The following is a 25,619-nucleotide window of genomic DNA, read 5'->3' as shown; positions in this document are numbered from 1 at the left end:
AATTCTTGATACCTTATAAAGCTGTAATTAATGAACAATTAAATGAGATAATATGTGTAAAAAACGTAGTGACTGGCACATAGAAAGTACTAAATATGTATTAGATATTGATGCTACTACTGACTCAGAAAAAAGCAGTACATAATTGGTTCATTAATAACATAGATATTTTGATATTTTATATACATTTCAAATTGCTTTTTTATGTGATAAACTGATAGTAACATTCCTTTTTATATGCTGTAGTTAATTCATTTGGGACTCGTGGAGGGTCAAGTCAATTCTGCCAAGACAGGATTCATGAATTTTTCACCTCTTATGGCTGGGGCAGTTGGTACAGAATTAATTCTGAAGAAATATTTTACAATGTGAATGGAACCTAGGTCTTGCAATGTTAATAACTGAATGTTGGGAGAAAATCAACAAACCAATTATACAAGAGGCATTCAGCAGTCTGCCAAAGTTTAATGATAAAAAAAACCCAAAGCTCATGGTTCTTTATGTACAATGATCTGAGGAACCCTGGAAATACGATTTTTAAACCATCAGTGAACCATATAACTTACTGGTACAAAAATGAGTTAAGAAATACAAGTGATAATGTAGCTCCGATAACTATGGAATCTGTCTGGAATTCCTTCTGTTTCTCTTCACAATTTATTTCTTAATTTTAGCGCTGCCCTTGAAAAGAGGAAGGTTGTTGTTGTTGTTGTCGTTGTGTGTGTGTTTTAGTACAAATGGCAAATTGTTTGACTCCTTATTCCCTTTTTATGGTGCCTCTGGTTTTACATGTTATGTCTTTAGCAATTTGAAGATTCTCTACTTTAGGATTATCATAAGAGCCACCAATTACTTATGGCTTTTAGAGTCACTGGTAGAGTTCTCCTATCTGTGGGGTATGTTTTCTTCAAAAGTGAGCTGTTTAGGGGGTGAAATTTAAGGAGAAAGAGGACATTTGAATAATTTCAAAGTATCTCTTACTAAAAGTAAATGAAGACTTAATCACAAGGGGAAAAATAGGTGATCTGTGGTGTGGACATCTGGCAGACACAGGCTTAACCAAGATTACCATCACCAATATGACATATCCACATCATGTACCTTCTATCACGGTAAAGTGAGTATGGGCACGTCACTTTTCTGGTATTCTTTCTAATAATGCATAATCTCAGTCTAACAATGAGAAAACATTAAACAGGGGCGCCTTGGTGGCTCAGTTGGTTAAGCGTCTGATTTTGGCTCAGGTCATAATCTCACAGTTAGTGAGTTTGAGCGCTGTGTTGGGCTCTCTGCTGTCAGCATAGAGTCTGGAGTCTGCTTCAGATCCTCTGTCCCCCTCGCCCTCTAACCCTCCCTTGCTCATGCATTTTCTCTCTCAAAAATAAATAAAATATTAAAAAAAGAAAACATTAAACAAACCTAACTTGAGGAACATTCTACAAGATAATTGATCCATACTCTTCAAAAGCCTCAAGGTAATGAAAGACAACAAAAGACAGAGGAAATGTTAAAGATTGGAGCAGACTAAGGATACATGACAAACAGTACAGTGTGGAATCTGAATTAGATCCTGGGACATAAAAAAGACATTAGTAGAAAAACTGCTGTAATGTGAATAAAGTCTGTAGTTCATTGCATTGTATCAATGGTAATTTCTTAGTTTAGAGATAAGCACTCTTATCTCTTTGGTTATGTAAGGTGTTAACATTAAGGGAAGCTAAGTGAAGTGTACATGGGAACTCTATGCGTTATTTTTCAACTCTTTTAGAAGCCTAAAAATTATCTTAAAATGAAAACGAGTTTTTAAAAAAAGAAAAAAGTGAGTTATTTATTAGCTCTTGTGATAAAACCCTGGTTTTATTTCCCATGCTAGGAAATAAGGTGAAAAGGTGAAAAATATAACAGATTATTCTTCATAAGTAAAAACAATTATGTAATGCAAACACAGGATAAAGTGAGGCCATTTATGGAAGACATTCAGCAAAATGGAATCCACTTTGTTTTGTTCTCTTTTAATGTGTAGGTGGGTGTACAGACATACTCTGTCTCCCCAAAAAGATTTTAGGACCTCCTACTCTATTTTCTCACTGTCTGGTTCAGATTTTGATACATACTAGATGTTCAAAAAATGTTTGTTTTGGTTGTTGAGAATGATAACCAAGTGTCCTCTGCAAGCTCAGATTGTGTGCATTTTTTTTCTGAGTGCTAAATATCTGATCTATAGACTTTTCAGTTGCATATTCAATTTAAGGTCTGAGCTAACAATTTTTCTACGTAAGCTCGGAAAAATTTTTTTTTCTTTTACTTTCAATTTGTAATTTCTTTCAGCATCACCAGTACATACAGTTAAAGAGAATTGCATAACACATTTTTTTTTTACCTACTGACAAGAAAAATGTTTCATTTCCACTACTCAATTATTCTGAATGTGCATGCTAATGAATTAGGGGTTGAAAGGGATAGGTGGGGTTTTTATGTTTATAGTGATATTTTTGAAAGACTGGGAAAAATACTATATTGATGTTCATACAAAGGAATTCTCATTCTGCTACTGTCTCCTCCTTCAGATGTATTTTTCTCTTGAAACTTCAATACAGTTTTTCATCATTTCTCATCAGAAGATATATTTTAAGGATGTTCTGTCCATGTCACTACAACAGAGATGGACAAAGACACGTAGCCCCTGACTTCAGGATTTCCAATTTTTTTAAACTTTTTAATTTTAATTTTTATCTTAAATGTTTATTTATTTATTTTGAGAGAGAGAGAGAGAGAGTGAGAGAGCATGAGAGGGGAAGAGGAGCAGAGGGAGAGAGAGAGAGAGAGAGAGAGAGAGAGAGAGAGAGAGAATCCCAAGTAGGCTATGTGCTGTCAGTGCAGAGCCCGATGCGGGGCTCAGTTCCACGAACTGTGAGAACATGACCTGAGCCAAAATCAAGAGTCTGACTCTTAACCAACCGAGCCACCCAGGTACCCCAACTTCAGGTTATTTTATAACTGAAACTCTTCAGTGTCCCACCAGACACCTCAGCCTCTTCTTCTGAGACTGTAAGTGTGTAACATCTCCTGCATCAATCTGTCACTGATATCTAAAATTTCACCGCTCAAATTTCATTTGGTGGTTGCCTCCTATTCAAATCCAACCAAATCTTTAAAAGGTAATATACTGTAATTATATTATTAAATTTCTTCCAACATGGTAGCAGGTAGAAAGTCAATTTGAACAGGAGGAACTCAGAGAAGAGGGGGCAAAAAGATGCAAATAGTATGTTAAAAAGGATATGTTAAAAGGGGTTTCAGAATTAATAAGACCCAAGATCACATTTTGGCTTTTCCATTTACTAACTGGTTAACTTTAGATACATTGCTTCCTTTCTTTTAGCTCAGTTCCTTCATTTGTGAAAGTGGCAGTTAGCTCACCTCCCTGGAATGTTGTTGGATTTAAATGAGCTAAGAAATGTGAAAACACCTAGAACGGTACTCAAATTGGAGTAGGTGACGAAGGATCTCTCTCTATTTTTTTTTAACTGAAGACACACTTCGTCCTCTCCATAATTTTGACTACAGAACCAAAATTTTACTAACTGTCAGCACTATCGACGGAGGCTTAAATACAGGACCAGAGGCATCCTTCAAGCCCATCTCTTCACAAGTTTGTCTTAGAGACCGAGTTCTGAATGTGCAGCCTGCCATTGCTCTGTCTATGCAGAAAACAAGTAAAACAGTTGCTCTCTCCTTCCCACGAGGTGTGAGCTCATTTTCTTACATCAGCCCTCTAGGCTGGCTTGACGTGGAAGGCTGTCAAGTTGGCTGATGGAAAGAATTCACCAATGACAGAAGAAAGTCTGTGTAACCCAGCACTGAGGGAGGAGTCCCAGGTGAATCACGAAGGATGCCCACAGTTGGAGAGGCCAGGCAAGCACTTCCCAGAGGCTAAACAGATTTATGGAAAGTAGAGTCCTATTTCCAGTGTCTCTTTTTAAAGTTTATTTATTTATTTTGAGAGACAGAGGGAGAAGGTGTGCTCCCATGAGTGGGAGAGAGGAATACAGGGAGAGAGAGAGAGAGAGAGAGAGAGAGAGAGAGAGAGAGAGAGAGAGAGTCTTAAGCAGGCTCCACGCTCAGCACAGAGTCTGACACGGGGCTCAGTCTCACCAATTTCTGAACAGCACTCTCCTAGCTGAAGGAAGTTTTTCTTGAGAGCCACTTTTAGAATCCTATTTTGCTTTTTTTCAAAAGACAATTAAAAACAACAAAAAGGAATGCTTGTTTTTCTCAGAGGCTTTTTCATTGAAGTTTACTTTATTCATCTACTTTTACATATTTGCTTCAATTTTGTCTCATTATGTAAAAAACGCTAACCAGCATGCACTTCTGTCATCATGTGAGTGTTCTCTTCTTTTGGGATTCCTCTTAATGGGTATCACCTTTGGATAATCTGAAAAAACCACCAGCAACTTGAAGAAGCCACCAGAGGAAATCCCACATTATCTTCCATTTGACTTCTATAATAGTTGTTCTCTATGCTCACAAGTGAGTATATATCTGTATTCCAAAGCCTATTGGCAATGTACACAATCAGTGTTATTACTTTACAGTCATATTATTTTAGCTTAAACAGCATCACCCAGTTTGATCACTGACCTTATTACCAAGAACTAATACAAAATTACTTTTTCTTGATGTTTTGGGGAATACAAAAGGTGAATTTTTAGAAAAGTGATCTCCAAGTTCAGAGTTTATAATCTATGAGTCAAAGTAGGATATCTACTAAGGAATTTAAGTGTTTCCAAAAATCAAGTTTTGTCAATTCTGAGTGTATTCAAAAGTATGAAATGTGGGATGCTGATGAATGAGTCAGTTGGAGAGTAATTGGTAGTAATAAGAGTTTTAAAAAATATACATTCTCCCTTTTCCAGAAATTCTACCTCTAGAAATTAAAATAACTTCTAGAAATTGAAATTCTACTTCCATTGAAATAAATAGATGTGTACAAAATTTATATAAGTTATTCATTACAATGTTATTTTTAAAAACAAATCATGGAAAACATTAAGCTACACCTGGTAATGAATTATTATACATCTGTTGAACACTATGAACCTATTAAAAATGATAGTGACAATTACATTTAATGATAAGGGGAGATATTTATAACATATTAACTGAAAAAAATCAGGTCACAAAATGTACAGTATATTTTCCAAATTTATACATACATGCATATGTAGGTAAATAAGAAAAATAACTGTAATATATACCCACACTCTTTTATGATTATTTCTGAGTGGTAAGATTAACATTGATTCTGTAAATGTTTCATATTTTTCAAAGTTTTCAATAAAAAGCATGTATTATTTTGTATTTAAAAAACAGGCATACATTTTTAAGTGATTTGAAGTTTGAGGGTGATTACAATGGAGGAATTTCAAAAACATTTTGTTCACGTGTGGGTTATTATGTAAAAGCTTCATGCGCTGATCACTCAGGACTACCTCTACATCTTGTCAGTTTCCAAACACATTCTACAAAAATATATTTTACGTATTTGTTTAAATATGGAGAACATTTTCCCAAAGAAAATAGCAATCCAGATAATTGATAAAGAAGCCTCTGGGTGCCTACTCTCTACAAAGCTCTCTGCTACACACTGTGAAGCATACAAAATGAGAAACAGCTAGGCTAACGGGGCATGCAGATTAGCTGACTTGTCCAAGGTCATCCATCTATGTTCAGGCAAAGCCAGAAATTAACAAACAAGACACAGCTGGAGGCCAAGGATCCTTAAGTACCATCAATGACTCCTGCACTAAGCCATGTGCCTCTTCTCTGCTCACCACGTGGGCAGTGACTTCTTTCTTCCCATGTTATCGATACTGGAGACACTTGGAGATCTAACATTAAACCATCATCAGCCCAGATTTCTTTCCCTTGTATTCACTGATCCTGAGGCGGGTCACTGTCTCCACCACGTCTCCACCCTCCTTTTCCTTTCAGTTTTTATTCATAGTTAAGGTCGATCATATACAGTATCTGACGACTCTCCTAGTTTATAAGGTTTGCTATGGAACACTGCATAACTGCACCCCTTCTTCAACTTTTGTCCACCCCAGAATTAATCATTTTCATCTCTTTCACCTGATTATGTTGTCATTTGGCTTTCTGACTCTAGTAGCATTCTTCGTTGCTCCTTTTCAAATTTTCCATTTCTGGCATTGTTAACTGACTTCCTATTATAGAAGATGAGACCATGTATCTGTGTTGACTCTTCTTCCTCCCTTCCCTCTCCATATACACATGGTCTTCTCATTTCCTTCTCCTCCAGTACAGTTATATTGTAGTCTTGGTTAAATTAATATTTACATGTTAATACATTGTTATGACTACAAAAATTCTGTTTCTAGATGAGACACAGTTTACACTATGAGCACTATTCTTTTCCTGCACAGCATTTTGTTTTCCCTAGGGTTACAATTGTTTTCATTTGCTTCGTTTTCTATGTGTGTAATCACTACTCAACCTCTTTCCTACCATTATCTAAATCTCTCAGGAGTCTTCCTGAAAACTCCTCTCTTTTCATTTTTAACTATAATATTTTTCATTTGTAAAAGGTCTTTTTTGTAATCTGACTGAACTGAATCTGTATTATAGCATCCTGTTCTTGCTTTTGGCTTCACGATCTCTCATTTCTGTAATATTAATGCTGTTTTGTTTTTATTTTTATGTTTCCTTTTTCCTGCACAGTCTCCATTATCTCCAAGTTGCTTTAAATCTGTTTGTTTTGGTTTCTAGCTTTCAAATTATATGCTAGTTTCCACTGTCTGGTAACCCCTGGTTGTCTTCTCATATTTTATAATATTTTTATATAATTATATATGCAGATGTATTATTGTCTTCTCACATGGGCATACATTGTCTTTTCATAGTTTCTAGTACTGAGTGCATTAATGTGTCTTATAGATTCTGAATGTCATTGGGGGGTAGTCGGGTTGGGTTATCTACTTGACTGATTTCTGATGGCAGTATCTTTAGAACTTCCTCTTGAGTTGATATTGTTTACAAGACCTTTAATCTCTTCTCTGGATGGTGAAGGCCTGGCTACCAGCATATGGGAAGCAGAGTGGTGGAAAATGGCTAAATTTACTTAATTCTCCAATTTTCGATATAGTACTCATACCCTCAACTTTTTATTTTTGTTCCCAGACCAAAGATCCTCTGCCTTACACAGTTCAGAAAATAAACCTCCAGTCCTCAATAAACATAACTGACGTCCATTCAGAAATCTTATATAAAAACAGAATTTGTCCAAGGGTGTCTGACTATAGTCTTGCCACATTTTGGGCAAAAGCATGCTTCAAAATTTCTAAGGGAAAATAATAGATTAATAAAAATGACAAAAATATGAAGTATCAAACATACATATCTATCATGATGGTTTGTATTCTAAATATATATTGTGTTAGTAGCAAACTTCAAATTAGATGGAAATGATGATGGGTATTGAAGCCCTTGTTTTCTTAGTATTCAATCCTGAGCATTCTATCCTTTATGAGAAGGTGGCCCAGAGTAACTTGTCTCCCATGAGCAGAATGACTCCATATAAATCACATTCAATCATCTATATTGCAATGTGCTCCTGCCCCAATCACTTAGGGTAAGTTGGAATGCCTTTTCAAACTACCTCTCTGAGATCAAGGTGAATGTTAAGGTAAAAATAAATATTTGCTGTCGAAACTAAAGTAAAATTCAATCCCTGGCATTTATCTATAGTAGTAGTGCCCCTAAAGCTCTTGGCTCAACAGAATATTTTTTTCCCTAGGGTCCTATTTATAAAGACATCAAAGGGTTGAGGGAAAAAAATATTTCTCTTCAACCATCAACCATAGTGATGAGACTTCTTTCCTGTTTTGAAAGATCTTAACTTTAATTTGGGTTTGAGTATTGCTTTCTTTCTGATGACATCTGACATTTGAATAGGTCTTGTTAATAAAATATTCCATTTGACTAAGTGGGAATGATTAATTTCATCAATCAGGCTTTCTAACATTTTTCCCTGTAAATTAAGTTTGGAACTTTGAAAAATATGAAACAATCAAGTTACTGTTATTTGAAATAGATACCGTGTGTCATGCTGTAGTTTGGTTTATAATTGGAACATATAACCATACTCATTACTGTGAATTATAGGAGTTTCCTGGCTGGCCTTCATTAACCATCTGGTTTTAAACATTGATTTGTGGTTATGTATGTTATTTTTAGGGAAGAGCACCTGAACATCTACTGCAAACATTTGTTTCATCTTGTTCTACATATTTTTAAAGGGCATGATTCTCAATGTTGTTAAAATCTCATAGATTCTATTGTATCTTCATCTTTGACTTATAATCATGCATTATTTATCCAAAGAAAATGCCAGTCATGTCACCAAGGCTTGGCCCTTTAAGATTCTTTTCCTCAAGAAATTTGATAGAAAGTGTGATAGGAAAGGAGAGTAGATGGAAGACAAACCTAATCTTATAGGTTTCCATTCCAATGTAGTGAAAAGCTTTACAGAGTCTCAGGACTTGGATATTGGAGTGCTTTAAATTAGAGGATACCAATATCATTCATTCAATAATTTAGTCAGAAAATAGTCACTGAGAACCTTTCAGGAAATAGGTGCTGAGAATGCTGGAGATACAACAGTATCAACAAACACAGGAAAGGACAAATAATCTATAGATAAAAGTATGAAGGAGATAAATTAGATTCTGTCCTAGAAAAGAATCAGGGGAGGAAGGCTATTTTCAATTTGGTAAGGAAAAGCCTCCTTGAAAATATGAGAACACAGACCATGTGAACAACCAAAAGAATAAACTTCCTGGTATAAGAGGCAGTGAATTGCAAGGACCTCAGTCTGTAAAAAGCTTGATGTGGTGTGAGACAGGAAAGGGGCCTTTGTGCTGAGAGCACAGTTAGTGCCAGCAGGTAGCGGTAAGAGATGGGGCTGGAAGTGCTGGCAGGAATCGTATCCTATAGGAACATGGTTAGGAGTCTGGATTTAATTTTCATTGTGACTTACATTTAAAAAATATTATTATGATCCTGATGTAGAAAAACAACTCTAGGGAGGAGAGCATTAAAAGATAGAAACCACTTAGAACGCAACTTATAAGAGGCAGAGTGACAGATAATGATAACCTAGACTAGGGTAATGACATGGAGATGGAAAGGGATAGACAGGTGTGTGGTTTTGGAGGTGGGTCAAGATGGCATACTGATGGATGTCACTGGATGTGAACAGCCAGGCAAGGATGGGAAGCGAGGGTGGCTGCTAGGATTTAGGATTGAACAAATGAACGGATTAAACAAATGCCGTTTACCAAGATGGCAAATTTTGGTAGAGGAAAAGATGGGTGCACCAGGAATTCATCTTTTGACAAGATAAATTTTGAGGTATATATTAGACACAAAGATGTAAGCAGCAGACAGGAAGTGGCGTATGCATTTTGAGGGGTATAGATGGGTCAAGATTAATGAAGTTTGCCCAGGGCAAGAGCACAGACCAAGAGAAGGCCCAGAATAAGTATTGCACTGGTGACTTTCCAGGAAGGAAAAAGAAATCACAATAATTAGAATTAAATTGAACAATGCAGGGGTTAACGGTGCCAATCCCTGTGTAGTCAAAAATCCACATAAAACTTTTGACTCCCCATAAGCTTAACTACAAATAGCCTACTGTTGAATGAAGCCTTATCGATAGCAATCAATTAATACATATTTTATATGTTATCTGTATTATATGCTATATTCTCACAGTGAAGTAAGCTAGAGAACAGAAAATATTTATTTTTTTATTAAAAAAGTTTTTTTTAAACAATTTATTCATTTTTGAGAGACAGAGACAGAGTGTAAGTGGGGGAGGGGCAGAGAGAGAAGGAGACACAGAATCAGAAGCAGGCCCCAGGCTCTGAGTGGTCAGCACAGAGCCTGACACGGGGGCTTGAATTCACAGACTGCAAGATCATGACCTAAGCTGAAGTTGGATGCTTAACCGACTGAGCCACCCAGGCACCCCCAAACAGAAAATATTATTAAGAAAATGATAAGGAACAATACATTTACAGTAATGTACTGTACTTAACGAAAAAAATCTGCTTGTAAGTGTATTTTGTGCAGTTCAAACCCATGGTATTTGAAGTTCAACTGTACAGGGAACTGGTTATGTGGAAGTTGGAAGGCTGAAGGAGCAAAAGGAAGATGCTGAGGTGCCTAGAAACTAATGTCAGTAGGAAGCAGCTACTACTCTCAAACTTGGAGAACTTAAGGAAGAGGCCATTAACCAGAGCTAGGAGGAGGGGCTCTACAGATCTAGTGGCTAGGCCTCTAGAATAAATCTCCATGCAGCTGGTGTTTGGACCCTAGAGGAGGCGCACACATAGCCCATTGGGTTCTCCCAGGGCACAGGAGGAGTAGCACAGTTGGTAAGGAAATGCTGTGTGCCCCCTACGAGGATTGCCAAGTGTCTCAACTTGGCTGTTACCAGGCAGCTTGGTGAGAAAGGAACTCTGAATGCTGGAGGAAGGTAGCTAAGTATTATTGTGGGTTATTACTGAAGATTGCTCACAGAAAGTAGAAAGAGAAAATAAACCCCTCCTCATCTCCTTGTTGCCTCCAATATTCCTCTGGTGATTCCCATTGGTAGAACCTGACAGGAAGCCAGTTGGCAAGGAAGTCTTGGAGATTCAGATTGAGCAAGTCCAATTCACCAGGAGAGAAGGTAAGCTTGGAGCTGAGAAATGGCTTCTGAATATTCCTTGATTTTCAACGTGAGGTGACAACTCTGCTTTCACAGCAGGTACGCAGTTCTTGAATGAATATAAAGTGAAGACTATTAAGGAGGCATTATTACGATGGTCCTACGAGGGCAAAGTAACTTCTCCTAGCCTATTAGCAGACTTAGGTCAGGCATGCTGTCTCACCCGGTTTTTCTCTTATGCTGAAACCAGAACATGAGTTTCCTTCCTGATCCTCCCCTGGAAGAAGCAGACTAACATTTTCTTGGTACTTCCCAGAAATATTTTTTGCATATATGGAATCCCCTTTATTCACCCATTTATTCAACATTTATTAATAACCTACTCTCTTCGGCTGGGTGGCTCAGTTAAGTGACTCTTGATTTCAGCTGAAGTCACGATCTCAGGTTCGTAAGATTGAGCCCCATGTCTGGCTCCACGCTGACAGTGCAGAGCCTGCTTGGGATTCTCTGTCTCCCTCTCTCTCTCTGCCCCTTCCCCACTTGTGCTTTTTTTTTCTCTTTCTCCCAAAATAAATAAATAAACTTAAAAAAAAAATTATCTCTCTCCCCCTCTCTCTGCCCTTCCCCTGCTTGCTTGTGCCTGTGCACGTGTGTGCTGTCTCTCACAAAACAAAAAACAAAAAACAAAGACAAAAAACAAAAAACCCTACTCTCTGTATTGGGCACAGTTCTGAATATTGGAGTCCTAGAGATGAACATGACAAAACTCCTGTCCTTTTGGACCTTAAATCCTAATAAGTTGCAGTGTGTGCAAGAGGTTGGTAATAACCCTATAAAACAATTTTTAAAATGAGATGTTTTTAAGTAGTGCTATGTTCTATGAAGAAAATCAAACCGGGTGACTCAATACAAGTGATGGCGTTGGGGCACTGTATCTATTTATAGACTCTATTTCACAAACATATTAGTAATATCACACAGTTTCTAGCAAAATAGGCTAACTCCTTCAATAAGATATGGTTACTAGTAGGTAGAAGTTCTCTCTGTAGAGGAGGAATTTGCACTAAAACCTAAAAGATGAGCAGATGCCAACTATGTGAAAATCTTGACAGTCCAGATAGAAGAGCTAGCAAGTACAAAGGCCCTGAGGCTGAACTGAGTTTGGCTTATCTGAAAGAAAGGCCTGTCTCTCTTATCTGGGGGAAAGGGTGGAGGACAGTGAATGAAGAAGAGGAGCAGAATATCTGCCCTTTCCTGTATCTACCTTATTTCACTTGGCAAAATATCCTAAAAATCAGTCCAGATCAGAACCTCCCTCTCCTTAAAGATTGCATGATATCCTATTGTACAGACATAAATTTATTTTAGCATTTTGTTGTCAGATGTTTAGATTGTCCACATTCTTTTGTTTTTACAAATAGTATTTGTGCTATAATAAATATCATTGTACATATGGTTTTGTACATTAGGGTGACTGTATCTGTAAGAGTCCTAGAGATGTGTGTGTATTATAAGTTTTGCTCTGTTCATTTCACATTTTGGTAGATATATCCAAACAGACTTCCAAAAATTTTATCAGTTTCCATTTCCACCAACATGGCCTTCACCCCCATCTATCCACTGAAGCATAAAATGTTTGGGTCTTACTAAATCTGTCACGTGAAAATGGTATCTCACCGTAGTCTTACTTTGCCTTATTTTTCTTTATTAGAGAGATTTAGTTTATTTTCATGTGTTTAAAAGCCATTTGCTTTTTGCGTATATGTGAATTCTCAGCTCATGTTTTTATCCCATTTCCATTGGATTACTAAGTTTATTTCTGTAATGACTTCATTACTGGTTGTCCCCTCCAGCCAACCCATAGGATTAGTGATTATGCCCATGAATGGGAAGGAGCAATGAAGATCCTGATCTTTCCCCAAACCCCACCCCCAGTACACTGTTGCTTTTGCTACCAGTCTAGAAATTGTTGTGGTAACTTTGGATTCTTCCCTGTACTCTGGGCTAGGAAGTGTAAACAGAATATTCCTAGTGGAGGGGTGGGGGTGAGAACCAAGATTCTTCTATCTCTTTTCACCAACCACCTCCAGTTTCTAAAATTTTGGCACAGAGCTGAGAAACATTCCTCACCTACAAGGTATTCCGAGAGAATCCAAATGTGATCATAGAGACTTCTTCCCACTTCCACATATTTCTCTTCCCTGACACAAATTGCAGAGGTTCTTGGTGGCAATTTGCCTCATGCTTGTACTTGTGGCTGAATGAACATGTGAAAGTGTTTCTATCATGCATTCTGTGTAGTTATAGCCATGAGGAATAGAATACAAATATGTTAATCAGAAAAACCAAGAAGAGTATAATATAGTACCTGTCTCAAAATCCTTTGGCATCAGTACCCTCTCTCCATAATATTTACTCCCCTATTCAAACACCCATATGCAGTTTTGTATAGACATTGGAATTTTTCTATGCTCACCAAGATTTAGCAACAGTAATCAGAGAGATATTTTTCTCACCAGAAATGGTTAAACAAACCATAATTCTGGAGATCAGATAATCACACATATGGAATATTTTTCCGTGGTGGAGACCGTCCCTGCCCTCCCAATTGATGTCATTGTAAATAAGCAGGTAGTCTCAGGTTTACCTAAATCCATTCCCATTTTCCTCAACTACAGATCACATGAACTTGTGCAGAGAATCGGAATGGGGTGAAAATAACCTTTATAAAAAGGTAAAAAGTTATCTCCAGGGATTTCAAAGGCTTCCTTCAGAAAGACTTTAATTTGAGAGCCTCTGGAACAAGATAATCATGCTCCAAAATTTAGAAAAATTACTAAGTGTTAATTATAATATAATTTACTTTTGTAAGTTCTCCATTTTACTTCTTGTCTGTGTCTTACCTTTAATTAATGTTTCTCTTTAAGTTAAGAGAGCAGTAATTTTCTTGACTGTTTCTTCACTAAGAGATTTGCTATTCTTTCCACATCTTGATCTTCAGCTTCTTTTCTACTAAGAGCAATCTAAGAAAAGGTATGCAGAGTCAAATACAGGGATTCTACATTCTGAAATATTGTTAGAATATTGTCAATCTCAGAACTTCCCTGATCCAGTGCTGAACAGTCTTTTCTATTTCCCTCTACGGCTATCATTAATTCATTCATCTGTTTGATCATTGGTTCATTTATATATCTATTCATCCAATAAAGTTGTTGGGCACACTTTGACTTTCTATTAAGGCATTTCATTTATAGGAGAGACATGGGAATGAATGAGTATAATATAAGTACTTTATTCTATTCCAACATCAAACCAGCCCTGTAAGTTAGTGCTACAGTCTGAATGTATGTGTCTCTCCTCCCCCACCACAAATTCATATATTGAAATCCTATCCCCCCAAGGATGATAAGAGTTAGGATGTCAGGCCTTTGGGAAGTAGTTAGTTCGTAAGGGTGAAGCCTCATGAATGGAGTTCATGCCTTGTAAAAGAGGCTCCAGAGATCTTATCTCTTTATTCCATGGGAAGACACAATGAGAAGTCTGTGACATGGAAGGGGGACCTCATCTGACCATATTGGCACTATGATCTTGACTTTCAGCCTCCAGAAATGTGGTAAGTTTCAGTTGTTCAAAGGTCAACTGTATATTGATTTATCTGAGTTTATCTGTTTGCTTATAGGCCTATTTGCTTATAGGCCACCTGGTCTGTGGTATTTTGCTGTCCCTCAGTACTGAATGGACTAAGACAATTAAGTAGGACATATGTTGTTATTGTCATGATAGGTAAAGACATGGAGGGTTACATGAGGATTAAGTAAATTGTCCAGGGCGCTACAAATAGTAAGTGTAGGACCAAAACATTAATCTAATTTTATAATTTCAAATTTACATTTTTCTCATTGCCTTGCTACATAGTGCAAATGTCCTACCTACAGAAGCTTCTGGAGTCAGCATTGCTGATATGACCACCTAACTGACCCTTACCATTTATGTCATGAATCATAAAATATGTTTACAAATTCATTAAATAGGCTAATATTATATTCACTTTATCTGTTAATAAAACAGAAAAACAAACTTATACTATACCCCCAAGTTTTCTATAGCTATGCTTCAGCAATAGCAACTTTAAAATCCAATTAAGTCCCATGCACAGAGAAATCAGACTCATCCCTCAAAGCAAACTAACACACATCTTCCCAATGATGTTATCTCCAGCACATATTTTCCTTTCTTGCAACAACCCAAATTATCATGGTGTTCCCTGCAGAGCCAAATTTTAATATACAGCAAGCCAAGTTTGATAAGCTTAAGAAAGAGATAAAGCTAGGTGTGTATTGCTAGCATAACAATATAAGCTGACTGACTACTCAGAAATGACTTACCCAAAGGCAGAATTCAAACATGGTAGAGAGGCCGGGCCTGCACTAGAGGAAACACACATAGGTACAGTAATTGTAAACAAATAACATTAGGATTGGGTAGGACTTCACCCTTGACCTTGTGACCTCTGGAGTGGTATATGATCTAATATAGAACTGAACAGAAAGAAGCTTCACATCCTGGATGTCATTGGTCACACTACCCCAGCTAAATCACTGAGACTCAAATTTGGGACTTTTGTTGGGACCATGGTGTGGGGGGAGGGGACTCTTTATTCCTTTCATCTCTCCCTTCTCCCTCCCTTCCTTCCTTCCTTCCTTCCTTCCTTCCTTCCTTCCTTCCTTCCTTGATTTGAGAATGGAAGTATTTAAGTCTCTATAGAGCTTGTAAGGTCCACAGCACTGAAAGGGTCTGAGAGTTAAATCAATACAGAGAAAAGCTGAGTAAAGAAACAGAAGAAAACTGAATCCTAGTATTATGTCGAACCCTGGACCTGGCCATGCCTGAAGTGAGAGTTACATACAACTTAGATAATTAGGCCAATAAATTCCTTTTTGTTGTTCTTTCTCTTGTTCTATTTCTTTTTACACCACTTTGATGTGTGTTTCTGTCACTTGCTATTAAGAGTTCTAATTCAGGAAAAAAACAATCAACCTTTTTTCCCCCAGTGACTTTGTATCTCTTTGTCTGAAAAATAATAATTAGGGACAATGACCATTTAGCCCCATAAATCCTTAGGTGTGCAGTCCACAAGATTTAGTCTTGCCCCTTTTCTTGATGTTTAGTGAACAACTGAAATATGTTTTGGGGAACACATAGCCTACAATGATATAAAATTTTATTTCTTAATGAAAAGTAAATTCTATTATGAAATCCTGAGACCAGAAACAGTAATATGCTTGCAAAGTTAATGGCATTTTCAGTTGCTGTAATAAAGTGCAATCTTTTATTTTAAAGATCACAGACATTTAAAATGATCCAATAAACATGGTACACTGATTTCATCACAACACTCTAGTCTCTTACTCATAACCTCTTTGTAATCCTGCTAGTTTCCCTTGGAAACACACTTTAGGTTTTAGGGAGATTCCGTGAGAAGGTAGTTCTACATGGTTTACTTACTATTCAGAACTGAAAAGGGAAGAATGGTCCCTAAAAGTAAAGGTCTGAAATCCCCAGGATAGAAGCATTTTTTAAATGGTGTTTCTTTCTTTTTCTTTTTTTTTAAACGGAGACACGGTTTTATTTATTTATTTATTTATTTATTTATTTATCTATCTATCTATCTATCTATTTATTTATTTATTTATTTATAAATATATGAAATTTATCGTCAAATTGGTTTCCAAACAACACCCAGTGCTCATCCCAACAGGTGCCCTCCTCAATACCCATCACCCACCCTCCCCTCCCTCTCACCCCCCATCAGCCCTCAGTTTGTTCTCAGTTTTTAAGAGTCTCTTATGCTTTGGCTCTCTCCCACTCTAACCTCTTTTTTTTTCCTTCCCCTCCCCCATGGGTTTCTGTTAAGTTTCTCAGGATCCACATAAGAGTGAAAACATATGGTATCTGTCTTTCTCTGTATGGCTTATTTCACTTAGCATCACACTCTCCAGTTCCATCCACGTTGCTACAAAGGGCCATATTTCATTCTTTCTCATTGCCACGTAGTACTCCATTGTGTATATAAACCACAATTTCTTTATCCATTCATCAGTTGATGGACATTTAGGCTCTTTCCACAATTTGGCTATTGTTGAGAGTGCTGCTATAAACATTGGGGTACAAGTGCCCCTATGCATCAGTACTCCTGTATCCCTTGGGTAAATTCCTAGCAGTGCTATTGCTGGGTCATAGGGTAGGTCTATTTTTAATTTTCTGAAGAACCTCCACACTGTTTTCCAGAGTGGCTGCACCAATTTGCATTCCCACCAATAGTGCAAGAGGGTTCCCGTTTCTCCACATCCTCTCCAGCACCTATAGTCTCCTGATTTTTTCATTTTGGCCACTCTGACTGGCGTGAGGTGATATCTGAGTGTGGTTTTGATTTGTATTTCCCTGATGAGGAGCGACGTTGAGCATCTTTTCATGTGCCTGTTGGCCATCTGGATGTCTTCTTTAGAGAAGTGTCTATTCATGTTTTCTGCCCATTTCTTCACTGGAATATTTGTTTTTTGGGTGTGGAGTTTGGTGAGCTCTTTATAGATTTTGGATAGTAGCCTTTTGTCCGACATGTCATTTGCAAATACCTTTTCCCATTCCATTGGTTGCCTTTTAGTTTTGTTGATTGTTTCCTTTGTTGTGCAGAAGCTTTTTATCTTCGTGAGGTCCCAATAGTTCATTTTTGCTTTTATTCCCTTGCTTTTGGGGATGTGTCAAGTAAGAAACTGCTGCGGCTGAGGTCAGAGAGGTCTTTCCCTGTTTTCTCCTCTAGGGTTTTGATGGTTTCCTGTCTCACATTCAGGTCCTTTATCCATTTTGAGTTTCTTTTTGTGAATGGTGTGAGAAAGTGGTCTAGTTTCATCCTTCTGCATGTTGCTGTCCAGTTTTAAATGGTGTTTCTTTTTTCCCTCCTTCCCTCCCCACTTCCTTCCTTTCTTCCTCCCTCCCTCCTTTGTTCCTTCTTTGTTCATTCGTTCCTTCCTTCCTTCGTTCCTTCCTTTTTTTCTAATAACAAAAATTTTCAAGAACTGCAGACTTGGTACACACAGCCTAGAAAGACATGTTCTCACTATCTAGTGGCAGAGAGGGGTGAGCAAGTCAATTTTTAGAGTGCTTTTTGTTTTCCTTACTCTAAAAATCTCAGTAATGTTTTTAATGTTTTCATTTGAAAACTCCTAAGCCCCCAAATTATAGAGTGAATTTTGGGCAAGCAACTTAAGCCAGAGACTAGTTTGTAAGTCACAAACAATTGACCCTTGAACAGTGAGGGAGTTAAGGAGACTAATCCCCCAGTGCATTTGAAAATCCTCATATAATTTTTGACCCTCTGAAAACCTGACTACTAATAACCTACTTGTTGACTGGAAGTGTTACCAATAATATAAATAGTTGATTATCACATATTTTGTATGTTATATGTATTATATACTGTCTTCTTACAATAAAGTAAACTACAGAAAAGAAAATGTTATTAGGAAAATCATAAGGAAAAGAAAACACAGAGTACTGTACTGTATTTATCAAAAAAAATCCCATCTAAGTGGACCTACAAAGGTTCAAACCCATGTTGTTCAAAGGTCAACTGTATATTGATTTATCTGAGTTTATCTACAAACACATATATCTAATATTGCCCTGATGGGTAGGTTAAGGTTTAAAATAAGACATAAAAACACTTTAATATATTTTTTAAAAGTAAATGTGTAACCTATAGTAAGTGCTAAAAGAGATAGTAAGAAAACCACCACTTATTATGTACTAATGTGCTAAGAACATTTTTTAATTTATTTTTTATTTGTTTTGAGAGAGAGAGTGAGAGGAAGAGAGTGGGGGAGGAGGGGCAGAGACAGAAGGAGAGAGAGAATACCAAGCAGGCCCCATGCTGTCAGCATAGAGCCCAACTTGAGGGTTGATCTCACGATCATGAGATCATGACCTGAGCCTACATCAAGAGTCTGACACTTAACTGACTGAGCCACCCAGGCACCCTGCACTAAGTACTTTTCTAAGTTTTTTCAATTAATTCTCAGAACATCAGAGATTGGCACATTTATCCCAAGGGACCATTCTGCTCTCTTGTTCCTCCCCAGGCAGACCCCATCCTCCAAGGCAGTTGTAAGAACCAGGAGAGCCCTCTGGGAGGCCAGCATGTTCCAAACCTCTATGAGCAAGTGCCAGGAGGGGGGGCACCTGCCACTTCCCAGTCCTGGAACCCTGATTTCTGGAGTTTGCTTCCAAGCAGCAGTCTGATTAGACTAGGTGGCAAAATGTAGATGTGCAACTACTTGATCTATTATTTACCTCTGTCTCTCACCAAACTCAGCCCTTCAAAAGAAGCAGCAGGTCATCAGCAGAGCATGACAACCATTCCTGCCCAATATTCTCCATCTTGATATACATCTTCATGTGTAACCTAATCCCTTTCCAAACTCTCTCCCACATAATTCTTAAGGCAAAACAAATACAATTAGAAGGAACTGTTTTCCTTGTAATGTCATTATGTCAAAGCATAGATCCTATTGTCAGGGAAATCTGATGTAAAGTGTAATTATGTACTTTTGATCAAGACCTTTATTTCTATCTGGGCAGAGTCCTACTTTGCTCCTGAGATTTCTACTCTATGGTTAAAGGAATGAATATCGTATCATAGTTCTGCCTCTTTCTTTCCTTGTTTTGTCTTTGTCTCTCCCTGTGCTCTGGTTGATCTATGCAGTTCCTCTCCTTTATTAGATAAATGCTTGCTTTTTCTACTAGGTAGCCCTAGTTATCCTCCTATATGACAGATGGCTCCTCTGAGCTCTCTCAATAATTCTCGGTTTACAAATGAAAACAATGATGTTCAGAGAAGTTAGTTACATCACTAGTAACACTAGGGCAAAGATTTGAATTCAGAATTGTTTTATTCCAAAGCCCATATCCTTTGCTTCTTACTATGGCTTCTCTCATAATTGCATCATTTGTGATTGACTTAGAAAATTACATTGTAAGGGTATGGACTTTTGGATTATTTATCATGAATCATCCCCTATGGCCAATTATCCTGCTGTTGAACATTTTCAACAACATATAAAGAAAATGTATATGTTCACATATTATAATGTTTTCATTATTATTATTTCACTTACAGACATCTAAAATTGATTTGTTTTCTCCCCAGATTTTTAGCAAGAATCAATCATTTCATATAGCCTTGCAATTTTTAAGAAAATTATACTGCTTTTACAAAAATCTGATGGAAGAATAGTCTCCAGAGGAGAAGAAGGAAGTGATAAATAATATACAAGGTTAACTCTGGTTTCCTCAGAATAACTTCAGTTTGTATGATCTTATTTGGTGGTGATATGTATAATACAACTCTTGATGAAAGTGCTTTGCCAGGTTCCAAGCGGCCAACAATTACACTTAGCACTGGAAGTTGAGAATATTTCCAAGGTTATCTACGTTTTGCAGTTTTGCTTGTGGTTTATTTTCTCCAAAGTTCTTCTTACTCTAATGGATAGGATGTTATTTTATTTGAGGGATTTTAGGACAATTTAACCTCATAAATGACCATGTGATAGAATGTATCCTTGAACTTCTGTTTCTTTTATTTTTATTTATTTCTTTATTTTTTTAATGGTTATTTATTTTTGAGAGAGAGAGAGCACAAGGGGGAAGAGACAGAGTGAGATACAGAATCCAAAGCAGACTCCAGACTCTGAGCTGTCAGCACAGAGCCCAACATGGAGCTGGAACTCATGAACCATGAGATCATGACCTGAGCTGAAGTTGGTTGCTTAATCGACTGAGCCACCCAGGTGCCCTTACTTCCGTTTCTTTTAGATCACAGTTTATTGTTAAAGTAGTTCTCAAGTTTCTCAAAGTCAATACATAATACGTGTATCAATGTTAGTAACTGTCATTATTTCCATCAAGTTTTGTTTTATTTCTAATTTATGCATTTAATCAGATTGATCTGCTAGCAATCCAGACTGTGAAAAAGTTTAGTTATATTCATTCATCTATTCATTCATCCAAATGATTTGAGCACCTACTATACGTTGGACATGCTGCTGGATCCTGAAGATAAAATAGCATTCAAGACAACATCTCTCCGCGTCAGGCTCTGGGCTGATGGCTCGGAGCCTGGAGCCTGTTTCCGATTCTGTGTCTCCCTCTCTCTCTGCCCCTCCCCCGTTCATGCTCTGTCTCTCTCTGTCCCAAAAATAAATAAAAAAAAAGTTGAAAAAAAAAAATTTTTAAAAGAAAAAAAAAAAAAAAAAAGACAACATCTCTGCCCTCCTGGAGTCTAGTTAGGAAGACAGATCACAAGCTAGTAAGCAAATATTGCACCCACTACTTCCCACCTTGTGGTGGTAGTGGAGAACTTGAAAAGCAAAACCTAGTGAAAATAAAAACTGAAAGTCCAAGAGCCTAAACTTACAGGGTCTGATTGGTTCATGCTTCACAAATATGGCCTTTGACACATATTCCTGATTCTTGACCACAGCACTTTTGCTGTTTCACCAAAATAGCGTTGTCTCCTTTCCCTTGCCCAACAGAGTAGAAAATTTAACTCAGTTAAGATCAAGAAGCAGGCAAAATCAGCATTATTTATTTATTTTCTCATTCCAACAAACACACGTTTCAGTTCTGTTAAACCCTTTAGGAAGTCAAGGGTTGTTGTAAATATTAGAAATGGTGTAAAGAAGGACTTCTGCTTCTGAGAAGTATAGTGCTAATAGCAATAGGCTGATACTCTTACTCTTAAACAAACAGAAAATATTACAAAAGTCATTTTCAGGAACATCAGAGAGCTGTGAAAGCAATGAAGTCTAAATGAATCAAACCTCGAGAGAGAGAGAGAGAGAATGATCTGAGGGGATCTGATGATAGCCAATTCCTTTTCTCCTGGGGCACTGGTCAGTCTGGGGGATGCACAGATCCTTGGGCTCCACCAAGGTAGAGGGGCTCTGCTGGAAGAAGAGCAACCAGTAGAGCTTCTGGCAATCTGGAGGAGTGCTGGATACTTGAGAAGCCTCAAATGCATGCCTGGTTCTCCCCACAGTATTGGAATTTCCCACAGTCTCCCAAAACTTAGAAAACAAATTCTCAGCAGGGAAGAGGTTTATCTCAAACCATGGCCAGTCTCCTGCTAAAGACATTTGTCAAATATTAAAGTTGCATGTGACAGGTAGAGAAAAAGCTGAAAACTTCTGAAGGGCAGAAATGTATCTCCTGAAGCCTTTCAGCACTAAAGAGGCCAAGAGCCACCATGCTTGCAGTGAAAAGCCCCAGGTAGCCATGCACCAGGACCATGAGTAAACCAGAAGCAGACTGAATCTCACTAAAATGTTACCCCAGTCTAGTGCCTGATTGGATTAGGCCCCATTCTCTGCCTAAAAGAGGCATTTTGTCTGCTTGGGCTTCCATAATGCAATACTGTAGACTGGGTAGTTTACATAAACAGGAATTTATTTCTCATTGATCTAGAGGCTGGGAGTGCAAGATCAAGGTTCTGGGCAATTCAATTTCTAATGAGAGTTTTCTTCCTGGCTTGCTGGTGGTCTCCTCACTGTGGTCTTTCCTCAGTACACGAGAACAGGAGCTGGAGGGGGGGAGTTCTCCTTCTTATAAGAGCACTAATCCTTTCAGATTAGGGCCCCACTTTTATGACCTCATTTAATCTTAATTACTTCCTTAGAGACCCCATCTCTAAATACAATCACATTGTGTGTTAGAGTACCAATATATGAATTTTGGAAAGACACAGTTCATACACAAGCATGAGCAGAAGGTGAGACTTTTTCTTGTGGAATAGAATAATATCTGGAACCTCTATGGGTCTTTTATACACAGTATCATACCTACAATCAAGAATTCCTACACATGTGAAGAGGCAAGGTCATATGACCAACAATCAAGAGGAAAAAAACAACAAAAGCAAACAGACAGATGATCTGCATAATTGCAGTTAGCAGACAAGAACTTTAAAAACACAGTAACTGGGGACTTCTGGGTAGCTGAAAATACTGACAGCTGCCTAACTACTTCCCTCCTGATATTTTCTCCTTGAATGATTCAAAACAACAAGAGAGGATATGTAAATCTACGCAAAACCGTACTCTTCAGCATTAACTTAAAGACAGAAAATGCCAAACCTTAAAAATTACTGTGACTAAATAGGGAAATGTCAACACATCCCAGCGCATGATCTCTCATTCTCTGGCTCAACCTCTGGACTGCTACAAGGCTATGTAGTGAGAAAAAGCACACTGAGAAACATCCCAGAAAAGCCAAAAAAGGAAAACTAGCAAGAGGGCTTAAGGTTCATCAGAAACCACCATCAAAGAGACTCGGTTTGCCCTCTTTATGAAAACATGATAACAGTGTCCAGGCAGAGCATAATAGGGCTCAGGGAAAGGACTTCAGAGTATGTGTGATTAAAATGATCAAGAGTTACTTAAAGGGCATCGTTCAAAACATTGTTTAAGGGGAGATAAAAGAGACAAAAAAGAAAGGAGAAGCACTCTGTAATTGGGTTGTGAATGGAAAAAGAAGCAAAAGGTGAAAAATTTAGGGCCCTGTAAAATCAATGAGAAAAGCCACATTGAAGGACTTAAAGCTCTTCCTCTGGTGACTAAAACAAATAATCAAAATAACCTCTAATGCATATGGATCTTGCTATATTGCTAAAAGATAAAACCATTAAGTGAGGAATCTTATAAGTCACCACAATACCATAAAAATGAACAGAGGGATGTGTGGGTGGCTCAGTTGGGTGAGGTTCCGACTCTTTTTTTTTTAAGTTTTATTTATTTATTTTGAGAGGGACAGAGACAGTGAGAGTGGGGGAGGGACAAAGAGAGAGGGAGAGAGAGAATCCCAAGCAGGCTCCACACTGCCAGCGCAGAGCCTGACATGGGGCTCAAACTCACAAAACTGTGAGATCATGACCTGAGCCGAAACCAAGAGTTGGGTGCTTAACCAACTGAGTCACCCAGGTGCCCCTTAGGGTCCAACTCTTGATTTGGTTCAGGTAATGATCCCAGGGTTGAAAGATTGAGCCCCACATTGCACTCTGCACTGAACATGGAGTCTGCTTATGATTCTCTCTCTCTGCCCCTTCACCCCCCAAATGTCTTTTAAAAGGAAATATCAACAAATTCATACAGAGCCATTGCAAAAAATCATGTTATAAATTTTTACATATACCAACTGAGTAACAACCCATCTCCCACAAGAAGCAGAAGTTTTTAAGTCAACACTCCAAACTGAATCATATATACTCATTCACTCATTCAAAGATATAAGAAAACCCCTTAAATTAGAAATTCAAAAACTAAGAACAGAAAAAGATGAAAACTGGAAGAAATAAGGAGAGAAATGATTGAATTCAGGAAGGAAATGGATTAAAAAGACAAAAATATCTGCAATTTAAAAATGATACATTATAAGGTGGCCAAAGGAGAAAGACTCACATAAAAATTTAATAGGTGCAGAACAAAGGCAGGAAAATAGTAAGAGGATTAAGTAAAAAGAAAGTAAAAAAAAAAAAATCAGAGAGAAAGTAATGGGAATGGAAGAAAGGCAAAGGGCAGTGCAAAAAAAAAACCCCTACAAACCAATATCCTTTTGGTAATGATCCAAAATACTAAATAAATATTAGCGAGCAGAATCTAATAACACATGAAGAAATATACCATGAGCATGTAGGATTTCTTCTAGGAATGCGAAGGTTTTTCAATAATAGGAAATCTATTAGTATATGATATAAAAAAATTTATCAATCACATGATCATCTCCATTGATACTGAAAAAACCTACCTCAAAATTAAACATCCATTCACAATAAAAACACTCAAAAACAGAAATTGAGGAATATTCTCTCAAGAGTATCAAATGTACATGTATGTATGTATGCATACATCCCTTTCTACCTTTCATGTAAGAAAATAGGGAATACATGCATGTATCCCTTTAAATTAGTATTTTTGTGTTCTTTGGGTAAATACCCAGTAGTGTGATTCCTGGATTGTAGGGTAGTTCTATTTTAAACTTTTTGAGGAACCTCCATACTATTTTCCAGAGTGGCTGCACCAGTCTGCATTCCCACCAACAGCGCAAGAGGGTTCCCCTTTCTCCACATCCTCACCAATATCTGTTGCTTCCTGAGTTGTTAATTGTAGCCATTCTGACAGGTGTGACATGGTATCTCATTGTGGTTGTGATTTGTATTTCTCTGGTGATGAGTGATGTTGAGCATCTTTTCATGTGTCTGTTAGCCACCTGTATTTCTTCATTGGAAAAGTGTCTATTCATGTCTTTTGTTCATTTCTTCACTGGATTATTTGGTTTTTGGGTGTTGAGTTTGATAAGTTCTTTGTAGATTTTGGATACTAACCCTTTATCTGATTATGTCATATGTCATTGTCTTCTCCCATTCTGTCAGTTGCCTTATACTTTTGTTGATTATTTCCTTCACTGTGCAGAAAGTTTTATTTTGATGAGGTCTCAATAGTTCATTTTTGCTTTTGTTTCCCTTGCCTTCTGAGACATGTCTAGTAGGAAGTTGCTGCCTGTTTTCTCCTGTAGGATTTTGATGGTTTTCCTGTCTTACATTTACATCTTTCATCCATTTTGAATTTATTTTTGTGTATGGTGTAAGAAAGTGGTCCGGTTTCATTCTTCTGCATATCGCCGTCCAGTCTTCCCAACATCATTTACCAAAGAGACTTTTTTCCATTGGATATTCTTTCCTCCTTTGTCTAAGATTAGTTGGCCATACATGTGTGTGTCCAATTCTGGGTTCTTTATTCTGTTCCATTGATGTATGTGTCTATTTTTGTGCCAATAC

The 25,619-nt window shown here is 37.5% G+C and overlaps 1 long non-coding RNA gene across 1 annotated transcript; it reads right to left on the bottom strand.

Annotated features, from left to right (window-relative positions):
• Window positions 1-759: 759 nt before the first annotated feature.
• LOC109267617 (uncharacterized) lies at window positions 760-15,306 on the bottom strand. Its single transcript, XR_002080200.2, has 4 exons — window positions 15,124-15,306; window positions 13,642-13,761; window positions 4,363-4,438; window positions 760-918 (listed from the first exon to the last, which is right to left on the bottom strand). It is a non-coding gene; the product is annotated as an uncharacterized LOC109267617 (long non-coding RNA).
• Between the last annotated feature and the right edge of the window lie 10,313 nt (window positions 15,307-25,619).

This window comes from Panthera pardus, unplaced genomic scaffold (assembly GCF_024362965.1).
Source record: "Panthera pardus isolate Hobbes unplaced genomic scaffold, ASM2436296v1 HiC_scaffold_2, whole genome shotgun sequence".
NCBI classification, from domain to species: Eukaryota; Metazoa; Chordata; class Mammalia; order Carnivora; family Felidae; genus Panthera; species Panthera pardus.
The sequence above is the reverse complement of the archived record's forward strand: the minus strand, read 5'-3'. Positions and strand labels throughout refer to the sequence as shown.